This window comes from Magnolia sinica, chromosome 3 (assembly GCF_029962835.1).
Source record: "Magnolia sinica isolate HGM2019 chromosome 3, MsV1, whole genome shotgun sequence".
Classification (NCBI taxonomy): domain Eukaryota; kingdom Viridiplantae; phylum Streptophyta; class Magnoliopsida; order Magnoliales; family Magnoliaceae; genus Magnolia; species Magnolia sinica.
The window spans coordinates 38,349,553-38,371,852 of record NC_080575.1 but is presented as its reverse complement, the minus strand read 5'-3'; positions in this window follow the sequence as shown (position 1 = coordinate 38,371,852).

Sequence of the window (22,300 nt, the reverse complement as noted above, 5' to 3'; positions counted from 1 at the left end):
TCTCTCTCATTCTCTCTCTCCATTTCAAGAAACTCCATGAGAGTCCAACGTCCATGGCTTCCATGGGGAAGCTGGTGTGGCCCACCTCTCTATCTCTCATCCCCACCATCTAAAGTCCATATCGACAATTGAATCGCACCCCTTGGAGCTCTAGATCACATTGGCGGAAGACGGAAGAGGAGATCAAAGGAGGGTGATTTTATTTATTTAATTTGTGATTTGAGGGCCCACATATGTGGGATTCATCTTGATGTATGCATTGTTTAGGGAGAGCCCATAGTGGCAGGGTCCCTCCCCTTCTCACCAATCTCTCTCCCTCTCTCTCTCTCTCTTCCTTGTTTGATGGCCCACCTTAACACATGTATCATATCCATCGTCCGTCCATTTTGACCAAATTATGGGCCCACCTTGCTGATAGGCCATCCGGACCGTCCAGCCATGGGATGTCCAACAGCAGTTGCTGCTAGATTGTACAGAGGAAATAACAAATATCAGCTTGTTTCAAAGCTTCTTGGGGGCCACCATGAGGTGGCCAACCGATGGACGGATAGGATCTTCCATGTGAGCTCCACCTGCTAAAAAAAAGAAAAGAAATCACCAGCATTGACACTGGCTGGGCAGCGTTAGAGTTGCTACTGCTACCAGGGCCAACAGCTGGCATTGTTATTTGGGTGACGTGTGAGGGGCTACTGCTGGCCCCACCATGGTGTACATGTTCCATCCATACCGTCCATCTGCAACGGTGCAGGTGGAGTGTTTCTGTGGGCCGCACCAGCAGCATCAGTACTGACCAGATGGTTGACCATCTGGACGATAGGCAAAACACAAGTGCCAGTTTGATTCAAAACGTTGGTGGGCCACACCGACATAGACCCCACCTTAGTACACGTGTGCTATATCCACACCCTCCATCCCTACTCCTTGGCCCTGACAGATTTAAATATTGGGTGGGGTACACCACTGTCCACCTCAGGACATTGGGCCCACCGTGATGTACTATCCACACCGTCCAGTCCACTGGACGGTGGTTGCTAGGCTGCAGTTAAAATAATATATATAGGTATCTGGTGGGCCCCATGTGGGACCCACCTCTGTAGAAGGAGATTGGTTGGTGTATATTTACACCAGCTATATGGATGTTGTATAGACGTCACAAGTTCTGTGGGTAACATGAGGTATGCATTATATCCGAACCGTCCATCAGGCCAGGTGGAGTGGGACGCTACCATGATTATATGTGTTTGCAATCCAGGCCGTCCAGGTGGCCTGGACGCTGTTTCTTTGTAATATATATAATATACTAATAATATAATTTATATATTATAAAATAACGTTATATGGTGGGCCCTACGTGAGACCCACCTATCTAGGACGCTGATTGGCTGGTCTAACATACACCAGTTATAAGGCTGGTGTAATTGACGTCAGCAAGTTCTGGTGGGCCACACCTTCATGTACGTGGTGTATTTGCACCATCTAGTAGATTTGGATGGTGGGCCACACTTTGATGTATGTAATCCCTAAGCTGTCCACCTATTTTGGTATGTGGGCCACACCGTGATGTATTTGTTTCATCTGCACCGTCCAGATGTGTGGACAGTGCTGGAATATGTTTGGATACTGCTGGACAACGTTTGGACAACGCTGATTTACCTGGACAACGTTTGGATGGTGTTGATTTCCTTGGATAATATTTGGTCAGTGATGATTATCATTAGTGGGCCATGTGTCCCATAGAATGATAGTATGCGGTGTTACACATGTTACACCCACAACTATTGAAATGATTTTTGGTGCGGCCCATGTGATGAGGCCCACCTTGATGTATTTGTGGCCATCCATGAGGCCCGCTTTGATTATATGTATTTTGTATCAGCCGTCCATCTGACAGGCTATGTGGGGCGCACCGTGATGCATTTATGATCCACACCGTCCAACTATTAGGTGGACCACACAGTAGAAAACAGTGGTGAATTGAACAGCTACCCTTGAAACCCCTTTTAGGTCATAGAAGCTTTGGATCTGTATGAAATTTGTTTTACCTCTTATTTAGGTCTTTGTGACCTTATAATCAGATTGGATGGGGAGTATACGGTGGGCCCTACCTTGATGTATTTATGGCCCATCCGTGGTGCCCACCCGAATGTATTTGTAGCCTATCCATGAGGCCCACCTTGATGTATTGGTGGCCCATCCGTTAAGGCCCGCCTTGATCGCAATTGCGGCCCATTTGATGCGGCCCATTGTGATGTATTTCTAGTCCATTTGGTAAGGCCCATTTGATGTATTGAGGCCTACATTGGTCCGGCCCATTTAATGTATTTGAGGCCTACATGATACAGCCCACTTGATGTATATGGTCCCATTGATGCGTCCCACTTGATGTATATGAGGCCCATTGAGACGTATTTGAGGCCTATGGGTTGAGGCCCAATGTAATGTATATAAGAACCATGAGTGGGCCCAATGGGACGTAGGTTAGGCCTTTGTGTGGGCCGAATGTGATGTATATGAGGCCCATTGCGATGTGAGATTCCACCATGATGTATGTAATGATGTTTATGGCGGCCACTGCTTGGGAGCGATGTTGGTTAAATGTCCACATTGATGGGGGATAATGGTTGGATGTCCACATTGTGATCTTCCCTTAGGCCTCGTTAGGCCCATTCTCATCATTCTCTTGTGGGTTAACCCAAATAAGTGGGCCCCATTCACCATAGACGGATGACTCCATGGTATCGGATTTGATATAACCACGGCTGAGTGCCGATCTTTATACTATGATTGATCAACTGATCATCTATAGACCCTGCCTTGTTTATAAGCCTATTATCGTGGCCGATTGCCGATTCTGATGGTTGTGGCCGATTGACCGATTAGCGATTGAGGCCTATTATTGTGACCGATTGTCGATTTCGAGTATCGAGGCTGATTATCGATCGATTCCAATTGTCATGGTCGAATTGCTGATTCTGATGGTCGTGGTCGATTGACCGATTAGCGATTAAGGCCTATTATCGTGACCGATTGCCGATTCAGATTGTCGAGGCCGATTCTGATTGTCGAGGCCTATCAACCAGACCCAATGTGATGTATATGCGGCCCGTTGTGATGTGTATTCAGCTTGTGTTTTAAGACCCACTGTGATGTATATAAGGCCTATGTGATGAGGCCCATTGTGATGATTTGAGAGCCAGCGATGTAGCCCATTGTGATGTATGTTAGGCCCATGTGAAAGGCCCATCGTGATGTGTATTAAACTCTTAAGTGAGGCCCATGGTGTAGTATATTTGGCCCTTGTGTGAGGCCATGGGTCCACTATATGTTAGGCTCTGTGTGGGCCATTCCTTGGGGGCAATGTTGGTTAAATGTCCACATTGTAGAGGTCAATTGTCGATGCCGGTTATTGATACTAATTATGAGTATGTGACAACATAGCTTCATGATACATGCCCATACGCATTATCTGTATCTTTGTTATGCGGTATGATTGACCATTGCATATGCCATAGTGCCGGTTGTTATGACTCCCTGATAGGCGAAGATTGTCTCACATGAGCACACGGTATGTGCAGGATTGATGCATGACTGGATTGTATGACTCATGCATCTTGCATTGTGTGTTGTGATTACTGTACGCCCTAGCAACATTAGGGCCATAGCCTTCACAAGCATATCGTGGATGGCCAGATGGGACACCAGAAATCTGTTCTTGCATCGGGCTGCCATAGATGGCCCTGGGTGAAAATCCCTAAACCCTCTTGGTACCGGAGGACGCCCCAACGTCGAGACTTAGTGGATACATGAGCGCCCGAGTGCCGAATACCAGGAGGCTGCGTTTCCCACTGTGTCGTGATCGGTTGGGAGGGGGTGTGGCCTTACCCGCCTGAGGGAGTAGGCATAGCTAGGCTTAGTCTGACCAGCTCCTAAATGGGTCCGCTATCGACGAGCTGAGTAGGCATTGGTATACTGCTGGCAGGCAGGTAGTGAGGTCTTTTCCACTCGCTGGGCTACGCGGCCTGTAGGGGCGGTAGCCAGTTTAGAGTGTACTAGATCCCGGTGATGATCCTAGAGAGGAACTGTACTGATATGTGGATTGATTGAGCAGCAGTTACATACTCATTCATTCATTCATTCACTATCCACTGATATGTGGACATTTATTACGTGTACATTCGCAATGACGAGGGCTTCGGTTGGGGCGCACGACTAACCTGAGATTAGGAGTTTACCACATTGAGTCTGACTATCCAAATTTAGGTATGAGACTTGTTTGGGTAGAAGTCTCTTGTGATGGACCCCATAGCCTGCGATACTACGTACTATCATCCCGAGTCCACACTCCAGCATAGTCATTCCATTCGCACCGCATATTGCATTACATTTGCGGCATATGGCATTTTGGTTTACTATAGTTCTGCATTTATATGACCTAGATAAGGCTGATGGTATTCGTAGCTCTTCCGAATTACATATTGTATTATATCCTCGATATTTGATATCTGGTTCATTATGTTTCCACATTACATAGCCGATTTACATTACTTTCTCAGTATATGACATTGTCTTGTTATGTCTTTTCATCGCATATGTTGGATGAGATTGATGATATTTTATGAACCCACTAGTATTTCTGTTTACTCTGATATTACATTCTGAGCACGCATATACTACTCACACACTTTCACCACCCACTAAGCTTTCTATAAGCTTATGCACGAAGATGCGTGCAGGTGACGTTAGGTTGTAGCAACGTTGAGCTTGGAGCATGCAGCAGACCTCTGGAGCTTTGATTTCGATGTATATGTATTTCCCCTTCAACATTGTATTTAAAGTTTATATTAGTGGATATGTGATGATGATGTTGCTTTTGTAATTTGAGTAAACTTGTGGTTATGCTTCTTACGAGATAAGTGCATGTTGAAAAATCCTCCTTGTAGGATCCAAGGATCGAAATCTGGCATATGCGCGCTGGGAGCCAAGAATGGGGTACTACGGAGGCTGTCGGCACTGGATTCGGTGATCAAAAATTTTGTGAGTCCGGTTTCCGAATTTGGGGCGTGACACACACACTCTCTCTCTTATCTCTCTCCCTCTGTCTCTTCTTCTTCATTTCCATTCCTAGCAACCTCCAACTGTCCATGAAAGCTCCTAAAATCCAGCAACTCCCACTCTCTATTCCCCTAAATCCAGCCCTCCAAACCCCATCTCAACCGTTAAAATCCCTCCCTTGAAGCTAAGAAGGCCCAATGTGGGAAAAGGAGTAGAAGAAGCTTGAGATTTGGAGGTGGGTGTCTTCTATGGTTAGATCTCTTTCTCTCTCTCTCTCCCTCTTTCTCATTTTTTTGATGGTGATGATGTGTGTGGCCCATTCGATGTGTTCAACAATCTGGATTGTCTAGATTTTCTGGACATCCAGTAAATGAAGCCCACTTACTGCCTATTTTTGGGCCAGCCTGGATGAAGGAAATCACAAATATCAGCTAATCCAAGGCTTTGGTGGGCCACCCACATGGACCCCATCCGCGTGGCCACCTGATGCATGTGATGGACCCACACCGTCTAACAGGGACGGTGGGTCCCACGTAGTATATAGCTGCTGCTATATTGACGTCAGCAAGTTCTGGGGTCTGATCATGAGGTATGTGTTATATCCCAACTGTCTGTCCATTGTGGGACCCGCCCTACACGTGTTGCATGTGTGGAGGTGGGGGCCACTAGATGTATGCGTTGTATATCACACTATCCATTCCTGGATGGTATAGGTGGGAGCCCACCATGATGTATCTGTACATCCATTTTGTCCGTCCATTTGATGGGTGTAGCACCCACCCCACACGTGCTGCATGTGTGGGGGTGGGGCCCACCTTAATGTATGTATTGTATATTTGCACCGTCCATTTGCTAGACGGTGCCATGTGGGCTAACCGTGATGTATGGGTCTTATCCACACTATCCAAACTTTGGACGGTGGGAACCCACCATGATTTATGGGTTTTAATCCAGTCGTCTATCCCTGGATGTGGACCCCACTATGATGTATATCCACACCGTCCATGGGACGTGATGTATGTGTTTCGTTCAGCGCCGACTGTCCATTTGTTGGATGTGCAGGGCCCACCTCGATGTGCATATTGCATCCAGGCCATCTAGTTAAGGCCCATTATGTAGGCCCACCATAATAAATTTATGATCCAATTGATGCATGTTTTGCCCTCAGCCATCCAGCCCTTAATGTCTAGATTGATTGGACTGCTACTGGCCTAAAAAGTCCAGCAGCAGGCCCATCTCCTTTATGATATACACCTCCTTGTTAGGCAGAATTTGGGCCCCTTTGATGCTTTGTCTGGCCCACCTTGATGTATGTATTGTAGGCAATCTGTCCATCTATTTTTTTGGACCTTTTGGGCTGACTTGTGAGGCCCACCTTGATGTGTATATTGTGCATGCTGTCCACTCATTTCAGGATTATATGGGCTACCCCATCAAGCCCACTATGATGTATGTGATACACTCACTATCCATCCCTTGTGCCTAGCCCATGGGCCCTTGTGTGAGGCCCAATATGATGTATTTGTAGCCCTTGTGTGAGGCCCAATGTGATATATATGTGTGGCCCATTTGGTAAGCCCCAAAGTGATGTATATGATACCTTTATGTGAGGCCCAATGGGATGTATATGAGGCCCTTCAGGGAGGCCCATTGTGATGAATATTAGGCCCTTGTGTGAGGCCCATTATGTTGTATATGAGGCCCTTGTGTGAGACCATGGGCCCCACTATATATTTGGCTCTATGTGGGCCACTCCTTGGGAGCAATATTGATTAAATGTCCATATTGAATGGGCAATGATGGTTAAATGTTCACATTGAATGGGCAATGATGGTTAAATGTCCACATTGTGACCTTCCCTTAGGCCTTTGTTAGGCTCATTCTCATCATTCCCTAAGTGGGTTAACCCAAATCATTGGGCCCCATTGATGTCTGCATGATCCATCTATTTGTATTGGGATAACCCAAGATGTTGGGCCCTCATTGATTGCTAGTAGGATTGCTTGAATCTTGGAGTCCATTTAGGACTTATTTGGGCCCTCTCGGGCATCTAGCGGGCTATATGATAGTATGATGAAGGAAGCCCGTTTCGGATCCTTAAGATATAGGTAGGCCACCTAAGCCCAACCTTGATATGAGGAGAGTTCATCATCGCTGTAGATGGAGGGATCCATGCTATCAGATTTGGTATATCTACAGTTGAGGATCGACCTTCATGTTATGGGTCTTTTGTCCATTTATAAACCCCGCCTTGTATATAGGCCGATTATCGATACCGATTATGAGTATATGATAGCATAGTATCATGATATATGCCCATACGCATCATTTACATGCTTGTTATGAGATGTGGTTGACCATTGCATATGCCATTGGGCAGGTTATTTATGAGACTCCTTGATAGGCAGAGTTGTCCCACATGAATGTACGGTATGCGCATGATTGATGCATGATTGGACTGCGTGACTCATGCATCTTACATTGTGTGATTATGATTACTGTGTGCCCTAGCAACATCAGGGCTGTAGTCCCCACAGGCATATCGTGGTTGGTAGGATTGGATACCGGAAATACTTGTTAAGCACTAGGGGGTAATGATGTCCTTGGGTAAAAGTCCCCAAACCCTTATGGTACCATGCAGGATGCTCCAATGCTTAGACCGAGTGGAGGTATAAGCGCATGAGGGCTGAATACCAGGAGGTCGCATCTCCCACTGTGTCGTGCTCGGTTGAAAGGGGGTATGGCCTTACCCGCCCGAGGGTAGGGGGCAATTGCTAGGCTGAGTCTGACTAGCTCGTAAATAGGTCCGCTACCGACATGCCGAGTAGATATTGGCAGACTACTATTTAGGCGGGTAGCGAGGTCTCTTCCACTTGCATGGTTGTGCGTCCAGTGTGGGGCGATAATCTGGTGTATAGTGTACTAGACCTCAGTGATTATCTAGAGAGAACTGTACTGATATATGATGTTTCAGAGATGAGCTGGTTTGATATGTGGATTAGTATGCTTGAGCTGCATCTTACACATGACATTGGCTATGTAGGCCTTGCATTGTAAGGCCTTGGTGTGGTCGATAGCATTCATGCTTGTATCGCATAGCCTTGGTACGACTGATGGCTTCCATGGACTTACATGTTTTCGCATCACTCTGATATTATATTCTTACATTGCTACCTTGTGCACATACTTTCACAACCCTCTAAGCTTTTTATAAGCTTATGCATGATAGATGCGTGTAGGTGACGCCAGGACGCAGTCTTAGCTAAGCAGGAGCAGGAGTGTGTAGTTGAGCTTTCAGAGCCTTTTTGCTATCATTGTATTTCTCTTTTATACGCATTGTATCTAAAGTTTTTGATCATAGTGTATTTTTTGATGACGTTCTTGTTATTGTTCGTGGGTTATGCTTTTTATGAAACGAATTTATATTGGAAATCCTCCTTGTAGGATTCTAGGATTGGAACCTGGTATATGGGTGCTGGAGCCAAGAATGGGGTACTACGGAGACTGTCGGCACCGGATTTGGCGATCAAGAATTTTGTGAGCCCGATTTTCGAGTTTGGGGCGTGATGACTTTGAGTATCTTTCTTGACTTATTTAAAGATTGTGGGATTAGTAAATCATGTTTTTAGCCATTGTCTCTTGGGCATGGTTTGGTGATGGAACCCCTTCCATTCATAATTCTCCTCCATTGAGAATTAGGTCAATGAATGTTCATATTTAATTTTATTGATATATCTTCCAATTGGATATAATAGGACTTCAATTCCAATTGTGTTCCTTGAATGATATAAGGAAACATCCATAGCTGTAAGTGGATCCTTGGAACCATAGTTCCCACCTTTAAATTCATCAGTTTTAACTACTTTATTCACAATTACTCTCTCTACAATTTCATATTTAGATTTACATCTTCTTCTAGTTCTACTTCTAGTTGCCTTCAGAAACATACAAGTTTAGTCCTTGTGGATTCGACCTCAGTCTTACAGAGATATTACTACATCGCGACCTTACACTTGGGTTGTGAACAACTGCCTCAGAAAGTGGAGCCACAACATATTAATTGTTGTTGTGCATCACTAAAGCGGTTGAGAGGAAGAACAATTGAGTTCGAATGTTCGCATGGTGTAAAAAGAAGTGATCGAGCTCGCATGATTGCGAGAAAGGGGGCGAAAAGAGAAGTAAAGGAAGCAAAACGTAGGAAGTATCTATAATCCAAGTAATGGATAGCGGTTATCATAACCATCAGAATGTGGGAAGGATCCAAAATGCTTGGATCAAAGCTGTAAATAGCAAAGCAAATCAAGAAGAAAAATTTGTCTCATATCAAACCAAACAAACCTAATCTATCTTTCAATTATCCTTTAATTACCAGCCAATTTACTTTCCATAATGTAATCCTTTACTTTCTGCCAAGCAATTTACATTCCTTAGTGTAATCATTTACCTTTCAACCTACTATTTACATTTCATAGTGTAATATTTAACAGTGATCAAGTAACTGATAATTTTTAGCTATAATTTAAGTTTACGCTCACACGTTGGACTTCTTTCAATCATCTTAAATGTGTCCTTCAACAACTCACAACAGCCAATTACAAGGATTTCTTTCTCATTTTTATTATTTGTATTGAAAATTTATTTTGTATGGAAAACAAAGGAGTAACCCATCATCAGAGGACAAACCCCACCCTCTAAAAATCGCTTGATCCAATTTACACATCGAGCAAGTGGTTGAATAGGCAACTGATCTTCTCAGACCTCAGTCGTACACTATGTGTCTGCCTACCTCGGAGCTTGGGGTCATTGTTGTTCGGTTCGAATTGGAGCCGCAAATCCATTTCTGGCACGCCCGCATACACTGTGTGAGAAAAGAACGATGAACACACACACACACACATATACACATAAAAATAAAGCAAGCCTAAGTCTGCGAGAGTTCCTCGGCCTCAGGAGCGACAACTTCGGGGACCTCGATGACATCTTCATCCATATAACCCAAGTCAAGCTTGGGGTATCAATGATGAACCTCCTCTAGAAATTTTTGGGAGCCAGCACTGAACGTGTCCTCTATCTCTGTCGTGTGCCCCATCCGGGGCCTTGTAAGCCTCCATAACAGTTACTTCTCTCATAAGAATGTCAGCTTCGACCCTCGCCACCCTGGCCTCGACTTCCCGGGAGTGCGCCTTGGCCTCGATGACCCTAACTCCCACCTCAACGAGGCGGGTCTCTACCTTGATGGCCTATGCCTCCAGCTCGGCGGGTCTGGCCAACAGGTTGACCTTTTCCTGTTGCTCAATGGCTAGCAGATAAGCACTAGCCTCGCAATCCTCTAAGGATACTCTCAGGGCTCCTAGAGGACCTCGATCTCCACCCGAACTACTAGCTGAGTCTCTATGGTCGTTGGCAACTCTGAAGCCTTAACCTGCAGCTTGGCTCAAGCAGTTTCAAGTTTCATGTTCGCATCATCAACTCGGTCCTTCAGATCGAGCATGAACTGGTGGATGGCAAGGGCTTTGAGTGTGCCTTGTAAAAATATAGGTGATAAGTCATGTAGGGCGCAAAAGAAAAAGAAAAGTGGAAGGCCCAACCAAAGATTCACCTTAACGTGCAAGGTTGCCATGGCAGAGAGGAGGTTGGGGCACAGGTATAGCATTGAATTTACCTCCTCCTTTGGAACGTATCCTTGCCCCCAGTTCGCCAGCATATCCATATGCTATGGGAGGGAGGAGGATGAAGCCCCTGTTATTATGACACCCTTAGGAGCAAAGCTCTGGTACTCAGACACACCCTCAAGAGCTATAGCTACCTCGGCTCGAACCTCTTCGACACGTGTAAGAGACGCATCATGGATGATGACCTCCCTCGAGTGTGTGCCTGGAGGAGTTGGGGAGCCTGACGCAGTTGACACCTGAGTTGCGGCTTGGCACTCTATAGGAGAGACAATAGTCTCGGCCTCCACCTGGGTAGAAGGTGGAGGAACTTCAAGAGTAACCTCAGTCATTGCCCTCTCTACCGCAGGAATGACAAACCTGCCCTTGGAAGTAAAGGTCATGGAAGATCGAGCTGAAGCTGCCGGGGCTATTCTCCTAGCAGCGGCCTGCATGTTGTCACAGCATGGACCACCTTGTGTGGCCTGCTATGATACTTATTTACATTTAACATGCTAATTAGATCACTAAGACATGGATGGAAGAAAAATGTAGAAATTAGTTTAATACAAGTATTTTAGGCCCATCTAGAGGTGGCTAAATAGATGAATGGAGTGGATTCTCCACGTATGAACCCCACAAGCTAAAAATAATATTATAAAAAAGGGGAAGAACTGTCCGACGCTGGATGGTAGCTTCAAAGATGCGTGGACTACCGGCGTCTAGGATGCTACTTCGCCATATCATTTTAGGCCTAGGGCCAAAATATCAGCTAGATCCAGGTTTTGGGTGAGCCACACCACAGAAAACAGTGGTAATGATGGTATTTACTGTTATACTTTCTAAGTCCTACTTTGATGTGTGCAAGTGATGGAACCTGCCCACGGCTGGACTTCTTGGGTCCACTACAACCTGGTCGACAGGATGGATAGAGTGGATCATCCACTTGTGGACCCCATTCAAGTTCTTTTTCACGTGCATGGATAATGAGGTGAGAGTGGCGAAATCCCTCTTGGCAAGTAGTGGTGGTCCCACTCATGGGGCCCAACTTAATGCATATGTGTCATCCACGCTGTCCATTCATTTTTCCATATAATTTTAAGCATATCATCCAAATTTGAGCCAGATCTAGGTCTCTCGTGAGCCACACCATAAAAAACACTGGTGATAGTGACACCCATTATTAAGACCTTTTAAGGCTTACTGTGATGTGTGTGTGTAGTGGAACTAGTCCAAGTTTGAACCATTTGGGTCTAAGATAGGCTGGTTGATAAGATGGACGAAACGAATCACCACAAAATGGGCCCCATTCACCAGAAAAAATGGGGACATTTGGGTGCATGGCTGTTACTGCCCATGCCAGCGACCGGGCTGAACCCACAGGAGTATGAACTGAGTCTCATTCGTGGGACCCATATTGATGTATTTATTAAATCCACACTATCCATCTGTTTTCCTAGATCATTATGATTGTTGAGCTCAAATATCAAGATGATCCAGCCATCATGTGGACCACACCAAAGGCGACGGTGGGGTTAGGAGCACCCCCTCACGTCAGCCATGTGGACGTGGGATGGGGGCGTCCCAGCCGTGGACCCCATCTTTATGTTTATCTGTAATCCACGCCGTCCACCAGTTTCTTAAGATCATTTTAGTCTATGGACCGAAAGATGAGGCAAACAAATATTTTAATGAACGCATGGAGGGAAACAATCCCTCACTGTTGAAATCTTCCAAGGGCTGCCGTGGGGTCCCTGATCATCCAAACCATCCCAAGTTAGGGCCTATTAGGCTTCGTTCAAGTTGGCCAAGACGATGGACAGAGTAGATCATCCACATGGGGCCAACCTTGACAGTGTATTCAAAAAGAAAATATACATTTATAATAATAATAAAAAGTAGCCATGCATGCTGGGCGTTAACCCATCCTGCCAAAGCATGGGTCTCACGAGTGGGATCCTTGACATATATAATTAATATGAGCCATCTACTGACTTCTCCATATCATTTTAAGCCATGGGCCGAAAAATGTGACATTCGAGTCTCAAGTGGGCTGCACTGAGGGAAACAAACTCATACTATTGAAATCTTACAATGCCCATTGTTGAGTCCCTGTTCATCCAAATCAGTCCAAATCAGAGCTCATTAGCCCCACTCAAGCTGGCTTACGTGGTGAATGAAATAAATTATCTAAATGGGTCCTCTTTAATGGTGTGACCAAATCAAACAAAACAAAACATATATATATATATATATATATATATATATATATATATATATATATATATATATATATATATATATGTTACCAACGCCTAACCAGAGGCGTGGAGGTAGGCCCCTCGTGGGACCCCTAATGATGTATGTGATTTATCCATGCCGTTCAACCATGTGGCCAAATAATTTTAGGCTTGGGGCCAGAAATCTAGCGGACCTGAATCTCACATGGACCGCATTGAGAGGATTAGTGGGCAGGGTGTGCTGTCCATTTTGGCAGCACTTGGGTCCCATTCGTGGGACCCACCTTGATGTTTATGTGCCACCTACATTGCCTATCATTCTCTCAGGCCATGTTAGGTCATGTTAGATCACGATCCTAAAAGTTCGTGCCTATCCAACTCAGGTGGGCTGCACCACAGGATCTATGGGGTTGAAAATTCTTGGAAATTCCTTGTACATGGAATCCCTTGGATGTGGAAACCCTTAGATATGGGATCCCTTGGACTTGGGAATCCCTGGATTTTGGATTCTTTCGATTTTGGGATTTCTTAGACTTAGGATTCTTGGATTTCTAGAATCCCTTGGCCATGTTTGGCATCCTGGATTAGAGTCCCTATAATACTAAGTTAAAAGTGATGTGTATTTACATGATTGGAATTAATTAGTAAATTAATTTAAAATCCCATAATTAGTGTACGCATGTTGTGTTAACACTATGGTTGTATTAAATCCATTGAAGCATATACCTTGGCTGAAATAATGAAATCCGAAAACTCAAATGGCCATAAGCATAGGATCACATCCTAGTAATTAACTAATGATCTGTGACCATCAATCTACGTTAGCAATGATCAGACGAGTGTATATCATCCTATTAGAGTAACTATAGTGTTGTCATTGATAATCTGATTGTTTTGGGGTATCATTAGTCAGCCATCTGCCCAAATAGATTAGTAGCCTGTTGGGACATATGTTGTACATGTGGGTGTCCATCTGGGTCATTCTTAGTGGTCCCTGCCTTGGCATATGTATTTTATCCATGCCTTATATCCCATTACTAGATTTTTATGTACAGGCTACATGAGGAGCAGATGTTAGACTAACATGGGCCACACCACATAAACTTTAATATTTCTAGTGGAGCCTGCCATTCAGTTCTCACTCTCTGTATATGATGTACCAATTAGGGTTGATTATCTCATGATATGTCTGATAACATATTGGTATATTTAACCTGATAGGACACACTGATAACATGTCTAGTATAATTGATATAATGCCCATTTATATGCCCATATGCATCATTTGTATGCCTGTTGTGGATGACGATTGATCATGGCATACGCCTTTTGAGTTGAGATACTTAGGGGACCCCATATGAGATAGGGTTACCTTATATGATCGAGCGGTACACGGAGGTTTGGTGTATGACTTGGATAGTATGACTCATGCATTTTGCATCTGTATATCACAATCACTTTTACACCCTAGTGACATCGGGGTTATGGCCTCCACAGATATATCGTGGATGCCAGATTGGATACTGCAAATATCTGTTCTAGCACTTGGGCGCTTAAGATGTCCATAACTGAAAGTCCCAAAACCCTTATGGTACCAGTAAGATGCTTCAACGTCGAGACCGAGTGGATAATATGAGCGTCTGAGTGCTGAATACTTATAGGCCGTGTCTCCCACTATGTCAGTTAAAAATATGTGTGACCTTATTCGCCCGAGGGTAGGAGGCTATAAGCTAGGTTGAGTCTGACCAGCTTGTAAATGAGTCCGCTATCGGTGAGCCGGGTGGGCATTGACATACCACTAACGAGGTGAATAGTGAGGTCTTTTCCACTCACTTAGTTGTGTGTGTTATGGGCGACAACCAGTTTTGGAGTGTACCCCGGTGATGTTTCTAGCGATGAACTGTTTTGATACGTGGACTAGTTAAGGATCAACATGTTTGCGTTGCATCTCTAGCATATGACATTCGGCCACGTAAGCCTTGCATTACATAGTCTTGGTATGGATAACATCATTATGTATTTGATAATTTATCCCTCCATCATTTCCACTTACTCTGACATTTGTATGCTTGGTACATGCATTGTGCATACACGCACACACTCTCTATGCTTTATAGTAAGTTTACACACATTCGTTACGTGTAGGTTATGCTAGACCGTGATAGCATTGATGCAGGATCATTTGAAATTTTGTTGTATCATATATTTCCCCTTCAGTACTATACTCTAAGATTATATTAGTGGACATGTGGTGATGATGTTTTGTGACTTGGGTACACTTGTGGTTATGCTTCTTAAAAAAAATTACCATGAAAATCCTCCTTATAGAATCCCAGGATCGAAACCTGGTATATGGGAGCTGGGATCTGAGAATGGTGTAATATGAAGGTTGTTGGCATCGGATTCGGCAGCTGAGAATTTTGTTAGCCCGATTCCTAAGTTTGGGGTGTGACAGGTGGGCCCCTGAGACCCAGACCCCGAAGATGGAGCAAATGGGGAGTCTATACTATTACTCACTGACTCCCTATGAAAGGCCCTAGAGACAGAGGTGACTGCAGAGTTTTCCCCACAATACATAAAAAAAGAGATAAAGGAGGCACTAGGAGAAAAAGGTAGAAGAGAATGGAAGAAAGGAGAAGGACTAAGCGTACTGGAGAAAGCTCCGACACAAAGATCTCTAGCTGAGGCATGTTAGAAGGAAGGGGATTTGAAAGTGGAAGGAGGGCATTGGTCAACAGAGCTCAGGCTTCGTAGAAACGGACTAATGAGCTAAATCGGAAGGGGAGGTAATACTTATAAAGTCCTTGTAGTAGTGCATTTATTGCTGACTAAAGCCACGTGGGCTTAAGAAGACGCTTCAACTTACGTGCCCCTCCATATGGTGACACAGGGTTAGCCCGGATGAGACCATGATAACTCGGGCAACAATTGTCCATTGGTGATTTGCACAGGGGCCAAACGGTTCTTGCCAATAATGGGCGTCCTCTTGTACCTCGCAATCGCCTTCAAATCTTTTTCAAATCCTGCGACGGGCAACACCTTTTTTGTTCCCGCCCTCAAATTAGATGACAAATTTGAGTTCGACTTGAAAGTTTGAAGCAAAAAGACCAGGCTGCTTACAGTTTGAAATTCAGTTCCCACACTCCCAGACCAATTTAGGCTCCTACTTGTCAAGCTCGTTCATGATGAGCTCGGAAAGGGGGGGGGCCTATTCAACGGGAAATGCAACTAATCATAGAAGGAATGCCTTAAAGTTGGGCCAACTAGAATACTAGGATGAACCTCCTGAGCTGATAAGGGAACGATAAAGTGATGAACCCTAGGTCGACCTTGACATGAGTTGCTTAAGGGCAAAGAGCAATGGTGGGAACCAACTCCCGAGCTGACCAGATCAACCCTGACCAAAGAGATGGAAAGCCCAGAAAGAATTCTGCTTTAAACCAAGAAAGGAAAGATTTAGCATAATTCTATCTGAAGATTACGCTGACCGAGGCAGGCTCAGTGATACTCTTGGAAGTAGATCCTCATTTGAATAAGGACCCTCCAACAAATATAGTGTATTCCACTAGCATACACAAGTCTTACAACCACCTAAACATCCTATAAGTACACCCATTATAATTGAAGAAAGGTAAGCACCAAAAACCCTAACTCAAGTCCCACATCTACTTTCAGTCATCTCGTCTGACTTAGGCATCGGAGGGTCCTTACCACAATTGGCACCCCGCTGTCCTTTATATATGGTTGATGCAGGTATCCACGCATCTCTAGGTGACTACACATAGCTAGCCAGATTCGAGTAATAACCCTATTCATCTTCAATTTCATCAAGTCAGGTCATGCATCTCTTATATCGGTCCTATCAGACTCTTTAGTAACTTTCAAGCATAACCCTTAGACTTCAACATCAGTTTAATGAGATTGTTAATCTTCAATATTGGCACAATTCATCTCTAATTTGGATATTAGTTTATATTGGATATCAAATCAATTAGATAGTTGATATTGGATATTAGTTTGATTTGGACCTAAACCTCTTAAAAATCACCCTAGTTGATTAACCAAACTAACCAATCATAGATGTGAAAATGAACATTGCATATTGATTATAATAAAGGTCTAGTTACTGATTTGGAGTATGATGTACAGTCTATTGGGGAACCGTGGAAGCACATAAAGATAAATTTAGGAGAGTAATCCAATAACAGAAACCAAGCAATAAGAGAACACAATGAATTTAACATGGAAAAACCCTTTTGGGGGAAAAACTATGGCACAAAATGACAGATGATCATTATGAAGCAAAAATTACAAAGGGAAAGAGCTTACATGATTTGAAGAACCTCGAATCTCACCCTTTCTATACCCTTGAAATCCCTTCGACGAATTAGAAACCTTAGTTATCCCTCCCAATCCTTATTACAACCCAATATATAGCATCTAGGAGAATCCCAATTAAAATCGAAAACAAATCCCGTAAATATGCAACTCTACATAAATCTGTGTGAAAACTTTCAATGGCTTCGAAGTCTTTGATGTCATCGAAACTAATCCTTTGATGGCATCAAAGCCACATCGATGGCATCGAAACAACACCTCAAATGTCCAGAGACAAAACATGATCTTCCAAAAATTCTCGATTGCGTCAAGCTATGTTTGATGGCATTAGACTTATCCTTCGATGACATGAAACACCCTCCAATGGCATCAAAAAATGTCCTGATAGTCCACTGACCAACTGGAGAAAATTTAAAAAATCTCGATGGGATCAAGCACTGTTCGATGCCATTGAAGGTGACATCGAACATTCTGTCGATGGCATCGACAAGCCTTATATTTGACTTGATTTAAGACATCAAATACAACAATATCTACCATGTCTTCAATCATCAGATGTGTAGCTTCTTGTCTTCTTCTCTTATATATACCTTGCATCATAGCTCCATCAATGATTCTCACGGACACTTCATCTTCCTTTTATGCCTTCACCAAGCCTAGAGAAGTCACACAAAACTTAAACTTCTCTGGAGGAACCACTTTGGTGAGCATGTCCGGTGGATTCACACTGGTGTGAATCTTCTCCAGAGTCATGCCTCCTTCACCACCTGTCGGATAAAATGGTGACGAACATCAACGTGTTTAGGACGTGAATGATAAACAGAGTTTTTAGCCAAATTGATAACACTTTCTTTATCATAATTAATTGGCACATCCTCCTACTGAAGCCCTGTTGAGCTCAAATATTACATATTTATCCCTTCAATTAAATTAGTTTTCCTGGCATTTAATTGATAATTTGATTTAATTATATACATTTTTGTCATGCGATGTGATTTAGAAGCTTATCATGAATATGCACTTAAAAGGATAATTTTAGAGCTCAAAAGAAGATAATGAAGAATTGGAGATTTGAAAGTATTAATGAAGAATTCACATGCTAAAGATCCAAAGAAACCAAGCGAGGAATAAAGAGAATCAAAGGTTTGAGTGAACAAAATAAATCTTGAAAATTGACTAGAAAATGATATTCTAAAACTCCGAGGCTAGTTTATCCTAGCCTCAACTCGATCTAGAAATTAAAAGAAAACTTATTGATGAGGAAGAGACTAGTTTATCCAAGCCTCAGTCGATATAGAAACATAATGCGAGAAAAGTGATCTTAACTCGCTTGTGGAGAATACTGAAATTGAGAATGAAGAGTTGGATTATGATCATGAGTATATGGTTCAATTTTTTGAAGAGTCGATCGCAAGGATTGTTCAAGTTAATGATCGAGAGGCAAGGGTATTTTTCAAACACAATGATGTTGACCCGCTCCACCCACCTGACACACTTAATTCCAATGTGGAGAATGATTCCCTTTTAATTGAATGTCTCAACTATTTAGAAGTTTGCTTGGCACACCTTGAGGATTCTAATGATAATATGATAAAAGAAATAGTGGATGCCTTGCAAGACAATACCTTGGTAGTTGTTACTGACCAAGTGAATCATTATCCTGAAGTACCTCCTTCCATAGATCCTGAATGTTTACCATTAAAGGAGGAAGATCTAAAAATTAAACTAAAGTCTGAAACTTCGAAATGTGTTGAGATTACACTACTTAATTATAATTTTTCTAAATTTCACATAATTGTAGTCTCTGATTCACAATGGTGTACTAACATTAAAATTTTTTCTTCCACAGGTGAATATTATCCACTTTGGGTACCTAAAGAGATTAAAAGAAAACTTTATGTTGAGTTTGAAAATTTTCTTTGGATATTCATGCTCCAGGGCATCCAAGCATATTACAAAAAGGGCTTTTGGAAGATCTTGTTGAGAAACCTATTAAGAAATTTATCGAGACATTGGCTGAAGGAGGAACCTTGCTGCATGATTAGGTAGTTTTCCCTTGCATTCCTAGTTTAGGGTTAGAATTTATTTGCTTCCTTAGGATTAGTTTGTTTTCCATAGTTTAGTTGTTCTGTTAAAACTACATTTTATTGGAAGATTGTTTTTGCTTCAGAGTTACTCTTCATCTACTTCCCTTTATTTTCATTGCTTTCAATTTTGCTTTTATTGTATATATTTATACATTGAGGACAATGTAGATTTTAGGTTAGGGGTAGGTTTCCTATAGGAAATTCTTCGAATTAGAGAAAAATTGTTAAAATTTTGAGGTAAAATCTTCAAAATTCTTAAAATTTCTGTGAATTTAAGTGATTTTAAAATTAATCCATAGATTAGAATTATAAGATACTTAATGTTGATGATTTATGACTCTTAGATTTTAGTTATTTGATAGATTTAAAAATTAAGTTGAGTTATTATTTCTTAATTAGAAGTTTTAAACATTGATTGAGTCATGATTTCACATGTCACATCTAGCTTACACATTAAAGTTTTAGTTTGATATTGAATTGTTAACTTGATGATTATTAAGCATGAAAGGAACTAACCTGGGAAATTTGTCCATCATGTTCAATGAAAATAATTGAAGAAAAAGAAAGAAAGAAAGAAGTAATACCTAACAAAAAAAATAGTTGTCGTCGAAAAGGGCTACCTATCAAAGTTCCTTGAAAAGACTGTTATGAAAAAAAATAATTAAAGAAGGAAAAATGAAAATAGTGTGAAAGCCGTCGATGGAAAAAATCAAAAGCTGGAAGAATAGATTGTTGAACTGTAAGGCAAGTTTTGGTTTTGGTTTTGGTTATCCTGAATGCACTTTTGATTATTAATGTTATCATGAAAAAAGAGAATTGAACCTTTGGTTGTGATAAGTCTATACTTCACTATGCAACCATGGAACTCAATGTTTAGGATTGTTCTAGTTGTAGAATGAATGCTTTGAACTTGATTAAGAAATTTACCAAATGCTAAAGTTTAGGAGAAAGTATTACTCAATATTAATGTACTTTAGATTTCTATAATATGGATTGTTTTTAGAATCGCTTGAGCTTATGAAAATTATTTATTAGTTTTTGAAATATCTTTCGCATGTTTTGATCGAGACTAACAAAATGCTGGTTAGGGGGAGGGGGGTGTTGAGACTCAAATAATGCATATTTATCCCTTCAATTACATTAGTTTTCCTGACATGTAATTGATAATTTTTTTTAATTATATACGTTTTTGTCATATGAGGTGATTTGGAAGATTATTATGAATATACACTTAAAAGGATGGATTTAGAGCTAAAAAGAAGATAATGAAGAATTGGAGATTTGGAAGTCATTAATGAAGAATTCACAAGCGAAAGATTCAAGGAAACTAAGTGAGGAATGAAGAGAATCGAAGGTTTGAAATGAAAAAAGGAATCCTTAAAATTGGCCAGAAAAATGATATTCTGAAACTCCGAGATTAAAAGAGAAATTCCTGAAATAATTCACGAAATTGACTTCGATGGCATTGACAATTTATGAATTCCGGGCTCAACTCGTTGGACAGTTCTGGACAAATTTTGATGGAATCGAAGACAGTTCGATGCCATCGAAGGTGCAATCGAAGACTGTTCGATGGCATCAAAGTTTTCCATCAAAGATACGTAGAGTGCGTAAATTTGAGGCAGTTTGTGAACTTTTCCGAGGCGGTTTGAAACTTTGAGCTGTAAAACTATTTAAAGGAGTCCTTAGGCTATTCCAAATCATCTTTTAGGGTTTGGAAAGGGATAGAATGCCTACGTGGAGCGCTGACAACATTCTTCCACTTCAATTTCTTCACGGTTCTAGTAGATCTTTTTGTTTTTCTTTTAGGAAGTTAGTCTTGTTAGGCTAATCTTTTAGCAAAGGCTAATGAATGAAACTTACAATTTCTTTTGATGTTTATCTTATTTTGATTCAAGCTTGTGGTTGAACTTTTATTGATTTCTAGTTTGAATAAAGGAATATTTCTAGTTTTCTGTGGTTTATTGTGACTCCAATTATAGTAGATGCTTGGAAAGCTTTTGATATCTTCTTATCTATTTTGCAATTATGTGATATGTAAAATTCATGATTTATCATTATCTCTTGGGCATGGTAGATGGTTGAATTCCTTGCGATCATCACATTGGTGTTTGTTGAGTATCAAATATTACATATTTTTTCCTATTTATATCTTGGTTTTATGAACATGATACTGCTTAATAGTATATTTTATACATGTTTGTGTTGCAAGGTGAATCTGAGCGCTTAGATTAAAAAGAATGCTAAAAGCATGGATTTAATGCTCAAGAATCACCAAGCCAAAGGTTAGATCTTAGAAGATCAAAAATGAAGAATTCACATGCCAAAGATTCAAGAAAACCAAGTGAAAAATGAAGAAAATTAAAGATTTGAAGTGAATTTGTGTGATTGTTGACTAGACTAAGCCCTCCTTCGACCAGTCTAAGCTCTGCCTCGATTAGTTGAAGAAATTTCAGCTTGAACTCCAGCAACAAGAACTTTTAAATTCGTGTGATCCTCGACTCGTTGAAGATTACCCTCGACTTGTCAAAGATTGCCTTCGACTCATATAAGGTTATGCAGATTTTGTGCGGATTGCATAAATTTGAAGCGGTTTTTCAATTTTTCTGACTCGCTGCGAAAGTTAGAGTTCCCTAACTATAAATAGGAGTTCCTAGGATGTTCCTAGACATTTTCTAAGGTTTAAGGAGTGGAACAAAAGCATGAAGAGCCACCACCAAGAGTCTTTCTTCTTCTTCCTTAGTTGTTTTTATGCTTTTCTTAAGAGATTTTAGTTCAATCATGTCTATGGTTGGCTAAACCTCTTAGCTAGGGCTAAGAGGTGAAGCTTGTAGCCTGATTGGGATGTTTTCTTTTCTTTGATTCATATTTTTTTATTGAACCTTATGAACTCTAATTCTTTATTAAGGAATATTTTTAGTTTTTAATGGTTTGT